Source organism: Megalopta genalis, chromosome 1 (assembly GCF_051020955.1).
Source record: "Megalopta genalis isolate 19385.01 chromosome 1, iyMegGena1_principal, whole genome shotgun sequence".
NCBI lineage: Eukaryota > Metazoa > Arthropoda > Insecta > Hymenoptera > Halictidae > Megalopta > Megalopta genalis.
In genome coordinates, this window is record NC_135013.1 from 39,808,910 (window position 1) to 39,823,954 (window position 15,045).

Here is a 15,045-nt window from a genome sequence, read left to right on the forward strand (position 1 = left end):
GCACAAGAAATTTGGAAAAATAAGCGATCAAATAATCGTCGCATATCTTTTAAAACAGAATGACTTTCTTAAAATTGAATTTAAAACGAATAATTTATATTCGATAGTGTATAAATAATTTTATGGAAACATTATATTATTATGTATTATATGTAAAATTTGTATCTTTTTTCACCTGTGTCCATGATTCCTATGAAAATTTAATAAATACGTTTTCTAGATTTTACCAGTTACATGCGCACTGAAAATTGAGCCGAAATTTGTTATAAAAAAGTGGTGGACATTGATGATATTTATTAAATTAAATTAGGCAAGCTGCTGAAGAAATGAAATTTGTATCTTTGCATCAGAAACACGCGAAAATCTTTAGACAGTTACTTTCTGAATGCTCACATACTCCTCTAAATTATTACAATATAATATAAATTATTATATATAATATAATAAAATTATATATAAATATATATAATATAAATATATAATAAATATTATATATAAAAATATATATAATAAATATATATATATATATATATATATATATAAATATATAATATATAATATATAATAAATATTATATATAAAAATATATATAATAAAATTATATATTATATAAATTATTACTATACAAAGTAACTCATATATATGCTAGTGTTTTATATAAAATTTTTAATATTTTCATATTATTTTGTTTTCCTTTCGTATCTTGTGTGTGCGTTTCGTTTATCGGATTTCTTGGAATTAAGTAAGAATAACGATACATATTATCTATTAATACGATTCCTAATGATCTATCGATCACTGCCGACGGCGCAATTTTCTGCGCAACAGAGCAGTGGGGACATTCTCGTCCGCGAACGCGACGCACGGAGAGAAAATTCTCAGTTCTCTCCGAGTCTTCGTATTCGGTGGAGCTTTCTATTCGTGTCGCTTGGTTTGTCATGAATAATTTAGCGTAAACGAGAAGAAGAGGTTATTCATCCCTATTATTGACCACTTTCGGTTCCTTTTTTTATTTCAGTCTGGTCTCATGCAATTTGATTCAATGTTTTTTTTTCAGTAAAAAAAACGTCGCCACCGTCGATTAATTAAGATCATTTCATCGCGTATAAATATGTTGAAATATTTATACATGAATATCTTGAAATAAATAAAAATTTTTATATATGAATATCTTGAAATATGTTCGGAAAATATTAGAATCGCGAGGATCGAAAATACTTCAGTCCAGACGAATAAAATTTTGGTAATCTTCGAGAAATCAATTTAGTATTCCTGTAGAAAATTCTGGGCTTCTGTCTACTTGAAAATTTATTCGTTCCGGGACATCTCCGACGTTACAATTTGCATACAAAATTCTAGCTCTCTCAGAGGCGAGAAACTTGTTGAAATATTTTAAGTTGGATCCATTTGCATCGTGCCATCCAAGTGCATCGTGCATCACCGCCTCTTGTGACAAATATTCATCGGTACTCTCTTATTTCAAAATTATTCAGGGTCGATGACACTTTGACCATATTCGAGGATTTGAAATTTTCACCGAGAACTCCGGATAGATGGGTTTTTTGGCTCAACGTGGTCATAAATCGAACACATTCGATGTATAATTTATCGAAGTCGCGGCGGGATCTGGAATATTCTTACACATTATTGGAGGAAAGAACTTTGACATTTGCCGGGTTCGATCTATTCTGGCGTACCTGCTAGAAGATTCCCAACTGATACGTTCTCAAAGTGTAACAATGTGTGTCTTTTCAGTAGAATGCCGGTCATCGTGTAAAATAGAAACTGTCTGCAATAACTTATAACTATATGCTGTAACTTATTCTGTTAATATAATTCGAGTAGGTTGTAAAATACCAGTAACGTTAAATGCCACCGATACTTCTTCCGCTGTGTTTCAGCTGTTCATTTTTGTTATAGATGTATAAAATCTGCAGTCTATTGATTAGTATTTGAGTATCGAAAAATTTTATTTTATTTTTAAATACTTAGATCAAGCTTAGGTCAAACTTATGCTTTCCAATTTTTCGATTAGCAACGAGGTACATTATTCGTAGCATTGGAACCAGCAATAATAAATTAATATTGAGTATTTGGAGCAGTGTTTTTAATCATCGATGCATCGAAGAAGTAATAATACTAATATGAATACTAATATACTGATATGTATAATACTAATACGTAATACTAATATACTAATATACTAATACGTATATGTAATACTAATATATAATATATTAATATTGAGTATTTGGAACAGTGTTTTTAATCATCGATACATCGAAGAAGTAATGATACTAATATGAATACTAATATACTGATATATATAATACTAATACGTAATACTAATATACTAATATACTAATATACTAATATACTAATATACTAATATACTAATATACTAATATACTAATATACTAATATACTAATATACTAATATACTAATATACTAATATACTAATATACTAATATACTAATATACTAATATACTAATATACTAATATACTAATATACTAATATACTAATATACTAATATACTAATATACTAATATACTAATATACTAATATACTAATACACTAATACACTAATATATTAATATACTAATATACTAATATACTAATATAATAATATATTAATATACTAATATATACTAATATATACTAATATATACTAATATATACTAATATATACTAATATATACTAATATACTAATATACTAATATACTAATATACTAATATACTAATATACTAATATACTAATATACTAATATACTAATATACTAATATACTAATACACTAATACACTAATATATTAATATACTAATATACTAATATACTAATATAATAATATATTAATATACTAATATATACTAATATATACTAATATATACTAATATATACTAATATACTAATATACTAATATACTAATATACTAATATACTGATATGCTAGAATTTATATGGAAGAAATTTCAGAATAAATGGAAGCAGCTACTTCTAGTCCGAATACAATAAAAACATAAATTTTCATAATCAACGAAATGAAAGTAAAGTTGCAACAAAGCAGATTTAAGTCAAACTTTGGTATTGCTTGGGTAAAACCTGGGCAAGCCTTAGGTAAACTAACGGAAAGTTTATGCAAACACTGAATTATAATGTGCACTCTTGGCAACGAGAAAACTGTTCCTAGTACGCGGAATGAAAAGGAAATCATTATCTGGCTGAACGTCCGTAGGAAGTGAAAAGAAGGATATTCCAACATGAAAGGTGGCAATCGTTCAGAGGAGAAACTCCACCGAATGATTATCGCTTTAATCAATAGTTACCATTCGACTGCGAATGTCGGTACCAACTCTCACTTTATCGAGCTCCTCTAAATCATAGTAATTACAGTAAATTGCACGGTAAACTGTCCAATTTATTTGATCCCGTAATACTGCAGAAAACTTGTACTGCTGCTACAATTAGCAGGCACGGGAAAGATACGAGACACTTGTTCCCGGCTATCTTGTTCGTACGACTATCGACAGCCATTTGCCGGAACGGCCAGCTCTCCTCGGCAGACGGTATAGAAAACAATTGGCGCGGGATGGAATTTTTTTTCCGCTCATTCGACGTCGAGAAAATGGCATCCGTATTCCATTTTTCGCCGTCCCTCAATGGGATTTTACGGCGACGGTCAAAGCGGTGGCGGTTTTACGGATCGATCAATAAAAATCGCGTACCGATGCGTGACGAGCAAACAGGGGAAAAAAAAATATTATCCGTTTATGTGCAGATGGCCGCGTGAAATAATAACCGGCAGACGGCGAGTGACTTTCAAACTTCATTTCCGCGCGACGTTTAAATCTACCCGGAACAATGCCGAAAGGGCTCGCTCTGTCGTAGCACACGCGGCTCTTAAATTTGTTCATCTTTTCGCTGCAGCATGAACAATAACCCTTTGCACTCGAACGTTTCCTGTCAGGGAATCTAACAGAACTGTTGTTCATAACGACACTTTCACAATTTTCAGAATTTTTATGTCGTAACATACCAATGCAGACTATTTTATGAAACTTTATTTAAACGGTCTAATTATTTCCGACTTTCTATCATTTTATATCTTCTTTGAAGCGTTACTTATTTACTCCGTTAGTTAATACGTTCGAGACTTTGGTAGGTGATCCGAGAAAATTCTTCGAATTCAAAGGATTAAGTGCCATCGACACCTAATGGACTAAAACGTAATTCCAGCTGAGCACAACGATTATGTTTCCCTCTACGCAAATATGTATTAAAAGTATCTATTTATTTCTTATATTATTTTTTATATTATTTACTATATTATTTATTTATTATTATTATTTATTATATTATTTATTTATTATTATTTACTATATTATTTATTTATTATTATTATTTATTATATTATTTATTTTTTATTATTTACTATATTATTTATTTATTATATTTAGTATTATTCATGCCTGATTATTGTTCACTCGTTTGCTCGCGAACGAATGCAAAAAATGTCGGATCTATTGCGGAATAATTGAGGATAATTGATTTACGCTATTTTGATACATATTGCTAGATTTCGCAGATTTTCGAAACATATACGTTTTTGTGGTTCATAAAAGACAATATTACTTACATAAACTTATGTAATAAACGTATGTACTATATGTAAACGTAGAATTGTAATTATATGAATATAAATATATTCAAAATAATGTTATTTCAATTTTATTATATATTTAAATTACAGTCTAGTACCATAACTATACTCTTTATTACAACGTACAAACGTAATATATAATAAATAAATAATATAATATAATATAATATAATATAATATAATATAATATAATATAATATAATATAATATAATATAATATAATATAATATAATATAATATAATAATATAATAAATATATGGAGATATTTAAACATACAATTATAATACGTACATATAGAACACATACGTATAATACACGTGTATATCCACGTACAGGAAAATATAACGAGAGAAATCATTTTTACGAAAATTACTTAACGAAAGTAAATATTGCATATTTAATTTGTATTTTACGTTTTTGCTCCTTTCTCGTTGGTCACTTTAGGTGCTTGGCGTTGAATATTTTATTCGCCATGGAAATGAATTGGATAATCGAAAGGATTGGATTTTCACGGCTTTGATGCTGGGCGGTGATCAGCATCGCGTAAAATGCGCATTTCAAGGAGCTGCAAGCGAATATTCCGATAAGTGCTTTTCAATTTTCCGGCTAGCGACGAGGTATTATTCATAACGTTGGAACTAGCAATTATAAATTAATATTTTAGTATTCGTTGCAGTGTTTTTAATCATCGATGCATCGAAGAAGTAAGATAATAAAATTAAGCTAGAATTTATATGAAAGGAATTTCAGAATAAATGGAAACAGTTGAAATATAATAAAACATATATTTTAAAAATCAACGAAATGAAATTAAAGTGGCAACAAACAGAATTTCCGTAACGTGTTTTGGCGAATACATAATGAATTTATATTTATAATATACGTATAATAAATTTCAAGATGATGCCTCAGATAGTCCTAATTAATCGTTTGCGCTCGAAGATATTTTAACTACAAAACTCTAGACATTCCTCCGAACGAATAAAAGATCTCTATTCTTTTTCAATTGTCATTCTCCTTTTGCGTGTAAGTGTTCGAACACTTACTCACGCCTCACTTGAATTTTTAGCAATTTATTAAATGTACATTACCGTAACGTATAATTTGTTCGAAATTATAGTATGATAAATTTTATTGGTGTCTCAGAGTAGCCATTTTAGCGCAAATGGTTACAACCATATTCCTAGATTTGAGTTCCTAAATTTTAAAAGAATACTTCATGCTTGTAGTTTCCTCTCGAACGTTCGCCAATCGAGCATTAATAGATAACTTTGAAATGCATAAAATAACTTTGAAAAGTGAAGTTGCATAAACTTAAAATATTAATGTATAAAACCAATTTAAAAGAAACGTTTTAAGAAAATTAATATATAAGCAACTTTGATTATATGAGTTTATTTTGAAAGTGGCATAAGTCACTTTGTTTTTAAGTCGATATATTTAAGGGTTTGCGTTTTAACACGTTTAAAAATATGGATGCTAACTTTCGAGAAGATTTACTTGTATTTGTTATCTCAGGATACTGATATTTTTCTCAGTATAAATAATTTCGTATAAACATTAAAAAATCACCACTTTTCATTACGGTAAAGTGACTTAAGCCACTTTCGAAATAAATAGTTTAGAAAAATGACTGACAGATACTAATTTTGTCCGACGTATTTTATTGAAGTGATGTTTTGAAAGGACAGTGATTTACTAAAATTGTTGAATAAATTACATATATAATAATAATTTATACCATGAACAAATTTAATATAAAGGTTTGATTTAAGTATTTTTTATTTTAATATTCATAAAATACAAAAATAATTAGTACATTTTGAAACATAAGTATAAGTAATTTATATGAAAATACATCGGTTCAATTTAATTTTCGTCATCGATAGGAGTGATTAAGTCCTCGGAAATCGTGTTTTGTTTCAAATTTTTTAAATAACTGTGGTATATTGGGGGTATATAATTAAGCAAGTCCATCATGTGTTTGTATTTTGCTGAAGAAACAGAACGAGATCCAGCGTATAACGGATCCATTTCTATTTGTGAATAACGCCTAGGTCTTCCTCTTTTTGGTGACAAATCCAAAGTTAGAAATTCATCTTTTTCATCTAAAGTTAGTTTATAAAACATTTTATAGCCATCTGCTGGCGGGTTTGGAGGTAGCCGCCACATCACTATAATATAATTTACAAAACTGCACTATTCTTTCGCACTTATAAAAATAAGTCCAGTGATCACAACTTTTTTTAAAAATACTGAAAATAATTCAAAACAATACTTCACACACACTTATCACACGTTTCTATTTCTTTTACACTAAGCCCCGCAATTCATTTCCTGAGTACAGCGACTTACGCCACTTTCAAAATAAACATGTTTGTTATACCGTTAATTAGCAAAACTTCTCTCGAACAAATCTCAATAGTTCTCAACTTATCGATTGCAAATTTTTTTTAAATGAAAAGATACCGTTCAATTGTAATTAGTGTTACCATTAACTCGATTTTGTTGAAAAAGTGATTTATGCCACTTTCAAAATAAACGGCTCAACTGTAGTTGCGTAATTTCCGAGACGTGGGGATTACTTTTCAACGTTGTTCAGTTTGGATTGAAGTTGATAATTTTATCCTCCGATTTGACGGTGATTTCTTGAACTTTCTTGGAAAAGAAATATCGTGTAGCATAATTTAAATCATTATTATTGAAATTGTAGAAATAGTAGAATGAGCGTTTGAAAACACTGTTAAAAATTGGAAACATTTTATAATCTAAATATACATATAGCTCTAGTTTTTTATCGCGATATTTGTAAACTTTTTGTATTGTATCTTTCAAAATAAACATGTTTGTTATACCGTTAATTAGCAACACTTCTCTCGAACAAATCTCAACAGTTCTCAACTTATTGATAGCAAATTTTTTAAAAATGAAAAGATACCGTTCAATTGTAATTAGTGTTACCATTAACTCGATTTTTTTGAAAAAGTGACTTATGCCACTTTCAAAATAAACGGCTCATATGGCGACAGGTAAATATCGATAGGTGATCGATGAATGTTAAAAATGTCCATGGCCATTCTTAACATTGTTAAATGGCGTGTACAAAATGTATGAAGTTCGATCCTTAAAATTCTTCGAAAACTGTGTCTTACACGAGAACTTCCATAACCACGTAGAATTTCCTCTTCCCCGCGACGCGTGTGATAGTTTCGCAGCCAGTTCTTCGCGGCAATATTGTAATTAACGCCGAGTCCCCGGGCCACGGCTGCTTATAATTATCACGGGCTTGTAATTAACACACAGCTAGTTTATACTTACATTAGTCGCACAAAGGCGCCTAATGCTTATTTCTGACTCGAGCCCCGTTTACCCGTTTCGCGCGTTAAGCTGATTTACCGCGTCACACGCCGGGGGATATTTAACCCTTAAATGCATGATTTTTTGTTTTGAATTTTAAAAACTCGTTTTTTATAGGAATGTAGTCATATAGGTTACATAAAAAATAAATAAAAAAATCTAGGTAATAATATTGAGTATTTATTTTGAAAAAAAGTTGTATGTAGACTTTCGGCAACAATATGCGTTTATTACTAAAATTATTGTAGACGTAAACAAAAATGGTCATGTATTTATATTATCCATTAGTATAGGAATTTTCACATTATTTATAAATGAAATGCAGCAAGCAATTGCGATTTTTGTTGTGGCACAAAGCAATTTTTAAACTCGAAAAAAGAAAATATCTCTCCAAGTGACACATTGAGGGTTATCACCCACCACATTCAAATGTCAAAAAACATATAACTTACTCGCCAAAAGTAATGTCAAGTCTTTTATTTCACACATGGTCTATCGTCTATTGTTATCAACGTGTGTTCGGAAACGCGCATACTCAGGTTTTTGAATCAAATTAAGTGGAACTGAAATGTAGACAATTGGCAACAATATGCATTTAAGGGTTAATCGTCAGCTTCGAATACGTTCACACGAACCCGAACGATACTCGAAGGACAGAGACGAGTGAGATTGAGTGCTGGCAGTGGCATCCTTCGCTGACGGTAAATACATTTGGGGGGAGGGGGGTGAATAGGATCGAAGAGGGATGGGCAGAAACGCGAGAACGCCAAGGAAGCTTATTTAAGTGTATTTGCGCTTTATCGACCGGCCATTAGCTTTCGAACACGGACAGCCGTTATTAGAATCCCAATATTCATATATTTACCAACATTTACGACCGCCCCCGTTGCCGGGAGGGTTAGCGACTTAAAAAGAAAAGTGATAGCCATTTGTAAGCGGAACAGCTAGGATACATGCACTTACTAGATTGAACGCCGTGGTATCGAAATGTTTTTGGAACTCCTCGCACGAGGAATCGTGCGATATTCATGAGCTGTGATGCAATAAGAGCTTCCGGAGCTTTTTTGTTATGGGTTTCTTGATACGCGTAACTTAATCTTTTGTAGTCCGAAGTGTTCTTTCTGCCTCGTTTCATATCTTACGACGACAGCATGTAATTTCGAAAACTGTTACGCCACGTTCCAATGTAATTTCTACATTCTTAAATTTGTTTACGCTTAAAGAACTGATAGAAGTGCTACTGTTGTTTGAGTTGCAACACTCAATTTTATATGCAGAAAATACGATAAGTCATGTGAAATGGAAATGTTATAGGTCAGAAGAACTATGCCGAATTTAGAGATGAAATGGCTTCGAGAGCAAAGGGTTAAAATAATAAAAAATTAAAATATTCAATATAAATAAAATACTATTGAATATTTTAATTAATAAAATAATAAAATAAAATACTATTGAATATTTTAATTAATAAAATAATAAAATAAAATACTATTGAATATTTTAATTAATAAAATAATAAAATAAAATACTATTGAATATTTTAATTAATAAAATAATAAAATAAAATACTATTGAATATTTTAATTAATAAAATAATAAAATAAAATACTATTGAATATTTTAATTAATAAAATAATAAAATAAAATACTAAATCTTATAACTGTTCTTACATACCGTATATAATTGAGAGTGTAATATGAATCAATCAAATAAGCAGCTACTACATTGAAAGACAATATCGAATGTAGGACTAGAGATGGATAATTGTAATTTAAAAATATTTTAAAAATCGGACTTCGTAGTAGCTGTTAAAGGATGCTATTTTCGTTTATTACGACGGATCTTTATGCAAAATAAAAATGTTCTGCATCTATTGCATCGAACGAAAGTCACATAGGAACGTCTATTTTTTTTAATAATTCTAGTTGATTGATATACTCTTAAATTATTTTTATGTATATACTCTTAAATATATACTCTTAAATTATTTTTATCTTCTAAATACAACAAAGTCCGCAGTCTAGTGGTCGCACAGTTTCCTATATTTCATAACTTCGGAGGACGAAACAGATCGATTGAACCGTTCCCCGAGATATTTTCAGCATCTTTATACAATTTCTAGTAAGTAATTGGATCGGCGAGCAGATGAAAAGAGGAACGAAAGTCGATTCAATTTTCCGGATCGAGTTATCGCGGAAAGATTACCGTTCCGGAAATAGTGTGCCCGGCAAAGTTTGGACGGCTGTCCGATCACTATACGTTCGTTCTTTTTCGAAAAAGCGAAGTGTGTCATCGCAGATAAGGAAGAAAAGGAAACCACGGGCGACGTTCGAACGATCAAAGAACACCATCCATGAAATATTGACACATCCCGAACCACATGGCTCTCGGTTCTTTCGGAATATCGAGCGCAATCGGCTCGGGCATCGCGGAATCGACGTCGCACCCCGTTCCAAGTGTACATTAAACACACTCTGCGCGCTCATATTTTACTACCATGCTGTGTTTTATCGCTTCCGGGTTCGAGGATCGCGCGAAAGACGCCGTGGAAACGGTTCGGAGATTTGTCGACGCGTTTCGATTTCTGATAGACAAATGCTTTTTGCCTGCCACGCCGGCTGGAAATGTTTCTCCGAAATCTAGAATGGAACGTTCGATTTATCGATCGTCATATTTTAAGCGTAATTCAGTTCTCTCAACTAACGAACAACTAAAATCGTGATCGTACATTTTTGTGGAATATTATTGCTGGACTGCAGATTTTTATGCATTTATTGGAACAACGATGGGATCGAATGCAGGAACAGTAAAATCGATCGAAGAATATAAAAAATACGGTTGCATTAATTTTAACTCGATGAAATAATTCAAGGAAGGAAGAGGCGTCTGTTCTGTAACTTGTAAGTAACGCAGGCAATCTTTATTTTGCAATAATCATAATGAACATAGGATCTTTACGCAAAATAAAAATTGTTAATGTTAAATGTAAGAAACATAAGTTGGGTGAAAAAGTATTTCTTCTTCTTAATAATTCAGTTAAGTTAAAATTATTATTAATTATCTTCAAATTATTGTGTGTGTCTTTACAGTTTTATTTTTGACCTGTTATAAGTGCATAAAATTCACAGTCTAATAATTTCGCACGTACTCTTTTTATCTCCTATAAGGCCACATGGATGCAATACGCGAGTAATGTGTACAGAAAAATGGATTAACACGTTCGCCACCGGCGTCACACACGTGTGCGACGACCACAATTTTGTATTTCACGTAAAAAACATCGAATTAATTCTTGTGAATATAATTATTAAAAATCGTAACACGTAACATGATATTTTATAGAATTTATAGCTTCTCTTTGACGACATTTTTATCGTATTTTATGAGACAATATGATGTATTTAATGCGAAAATAACCTTAACATTTGGAGAATCAACAAAAGCGTATCGCTTGTTATACAATTAATCTTGGCTTTTAAATATACATAATTCTCCTACTCTTCACAGCCTTCGAAATGTTCAAAGTAACAAAACCTAATTCTGACTATAAGGGTTGTTTCAACCCCTTTAGTATGGAAAAAGATGAAAGTCTTTTTTTACAAACGTTCAAAAGCCAGCAGTGAAAAAAGTTTCTGTGAAAAAAGAGTCACTCACTGGATTGAAATTACTTAATTCAATTATCTCAGCTGCCTCGTTGGATTAAATAAATAACGCGTCGAAAGTCTCGATGTTCAAAGTTAAAACTATATTTTCAGAGAATTTCATTTAGCAGATCATAAAATTGACAAAGTTGTAGCTGCAAATATAAATAAGTACTAATTGGATCTTCTTAAAACTATTCCATTCAAATTGACATACACAGGTCTTCATATAGATTCGCATAAATACTCTTTTTCTACAGTACGAACTTATAGAGAGACAATGACAATGTCCTCTTTCAAAATGTAATGCACAAACTCGTAAAAAAGACGATAAACTTTGAATCATTATTTTCAAACGAACCCAAACGACGCTAAATACCGTGCAATCATCGTAGAAAGTTTTCGCCGAATAGCTCGTAAAATTCCCCAAAAACCGACTAATCACCTAATTCCGCCGGTGTTGCGCGAGGCCCGCCTTAATTATTCAGCCCGAAGCAGAGCCCTTTAGACACCATTTACGTTCGCGTTCATTATCCGAATAAAATCGGGCGCACCTGTGGTCCGTTCTCACCTCTCTGCTAAAAGAAGTGGCCCTCGTTACCATCGAATTTTCTCGTGGCAGAGCGAAAAAGGAGAAAGAAAGCGGAGGCTATCCGAAGCAAGCGCAGATTCTAAAAAGATAATGAAACGTCCGGTACCCTTATAAATCTCTATCGGGCGATCCACCGGACACCGAACGAGGGCAGGCGAACACCGAAGAAATCAGGCCGCGGCGAGTTGATGCGAGGCGAGGGTGGGAAAAAAGGGCCGGCGAGAAGAACACCGCCATAAGAATTCTCGCTTTATCGAATCGCGCCGCTTCATCGGCTCGAGTACTTCGTTTGATGCTCGCTTCGATGAGAATCGAAGTTAATGGAAGAGCCGTACACGGTTGGTGTAGCCTCGACACCGGTGCACACCACCTACGCACGCACACAGAGCGAAGGTGACGGCGAGGGGGTGGCAGAGGGCCGGGGAGGCCTCGTGACGCTTTTAATCACGAGGGACAACGGCGATGAAAAATCCAGGTCGTCGGGGGTGGGAATCCATCAGACCAGGGTAAAAATATTTTAACTAAGAAATGCAACTATTTTCAAATACTATTCCTCTCAACAATGTTATTTATTTCTGTATTAAATGAAGTACTAGTCGAATTACTTAACCCCTTAATGTACAGTTTTTTAGAAAAAGGCCGGCCAAAAAAAATCAATTTTTTTAAATGTAAAAAAATGCAAAAATACAAAAATAATGGATATTTATACAATTGGTATGATTTCTAATTTTCAGAATATTATAGAATATTATTATTATTATTATTATTATTATTATTATTATTATTATTATTATTATTATTATTATTATTATTATTATTATTATATGTTATTTTACATTATATTTTAGTAAAATATAAATTGAAAAATGAGCGAATCAGAATCTGAATATGAATACGCTGTCGGAAAGCGGCTCACAAGGAAGAGATAAGTCGTAAGTGTTAAGTAGAAAAAGGATATATTTTATACTTGAATAAGTAAGTGTTATAGCTTACAATCCCATGTAAATGATAAATATCAATAAAACGATTGTTTTTTTTTTGCTTTCACATTGTTATTTTCAATTCTCGATTGCATTCGAGTGTGAAAAATTATAGCAACATTTATGTTGTTGTACTTTAGTACAACGCCGCTCGAATTATCTCGGGTGTGCACAGTTTGGCCAGTTTAGCGCACTCGAGTTAACTCGAGCGTGCACGTTAAGGGGTTAATTCATTTTAAAAGTGTACAGTTACAAATTTCAAATATATTTTGGAATACGAACCTGAAATACTTGATTCATATAAATATCTTCTTTATCGTGCGTGAAATTAATATCACTTGAATATTACTTCCATGAAATTTACTCCGTGACAATATTATAGGTCACTTACAATTTTCGCTTAGTATTTTTTTAACCTTTCGCTGTCATACCGGATCAAAATGCCTCATATATTTTATTCGAAAAAGTGATATTGTTATGATTTATCAAACATATTGTCACCGTTCGAAATGTACGTACTTTAACCTTCGTGTTGGTAGTGACAACTTTCACGAAGAAATCGGTATTATTAAAATATTAGCTAAAATTCTAGGTGCCCTATAGCTTTTTCGTCACGGAGTGTATGTCTTGACATTCGCGTTTGCATTTGAGAAACATTACTGAAAGAAAACTAACATTAAATCTTCTATTATTAAAATATTAGCTAAAATTGTAGGTGACCTATAGTTTTTTTGTCAGAGTAGTTTTTTGGAGTGGATGTCTTGACGTTTGTGTTTGCATTTAAGAAACATTACTGAAAGGAAACCAACATCAAATCTTCCAATTACATTCATTAATCAAGAGAAATATAAAAAAAGCTTATTTTTCAAAACAGTACGTGTATGTAACGTATAGTTTTACTTTCTCTAATAAATATTAATCACGCGAAAAAGAATTTTAAATAATTAATAGAAATTTGGACAGAGATAAAATACTATTTCAAATAATTATTTCCAGTACATCGTAAGAAAATACTATTTAAATCAATAATTTCTTTCATCGCGCTATAAATAACTATTTTCAATGTATGCACCTATCTCAGTGACGTCGAATAAATCTTGAAATATTATTTCACGCAACCGGGATTATTTCATTAACTATTTCCAATACTTTTGAAATATATTTACCCAGGTCTGTAATCCACGTAGAACGGCCGCGCAACGTGCAGCAGGGGCGCTCGAATCCCCTAGCTATCGTCCGAGGGTATTAAAATGTCAGGTTACACTTGCCGGTGTGCCTAACCTATCGGATGCTGATGATATCGTCGACATATGATAATAGGGAGCGCGCTTCGGGGGCAGAAATACCCTCGCTGGCCACCGAACCGTCCCCATGCAGCCCTTCCATCCCCATGCATCCTCCTGCATCCACATGCAGCCCCTCGACCCTACGCTGAACCGCGTTCCGAGGCATCAAGGAATGCTCTGGAGAGCGACCACCGAGTTAAAGGGATGAACCAGGGAGGAGGAGCCGCCTCCGCCGAGCATTGGAATATTTTCGTCCGCTATGTCGCTGCGGGGTTGTTCTCAGAAAATCTGGCCAGATTGGAAGATGGTCCACAATTTTCGACTGTCTGCTCTCTCCGGACTTCAACCTGGAAATTCTAATTCCATGCGTTGGCGTTTCGAGCATTGTTTGGGGACATCGGAAGCTCTGTTACGAATATTTAGTTTGTTTTAGGTTTATTATTGTTTTAACGCTTCGACTGCCGCGTTAGATTTGACCGATTTTATTATTTAAATAGGGAGATACTAATACAATAATAACTAACTTA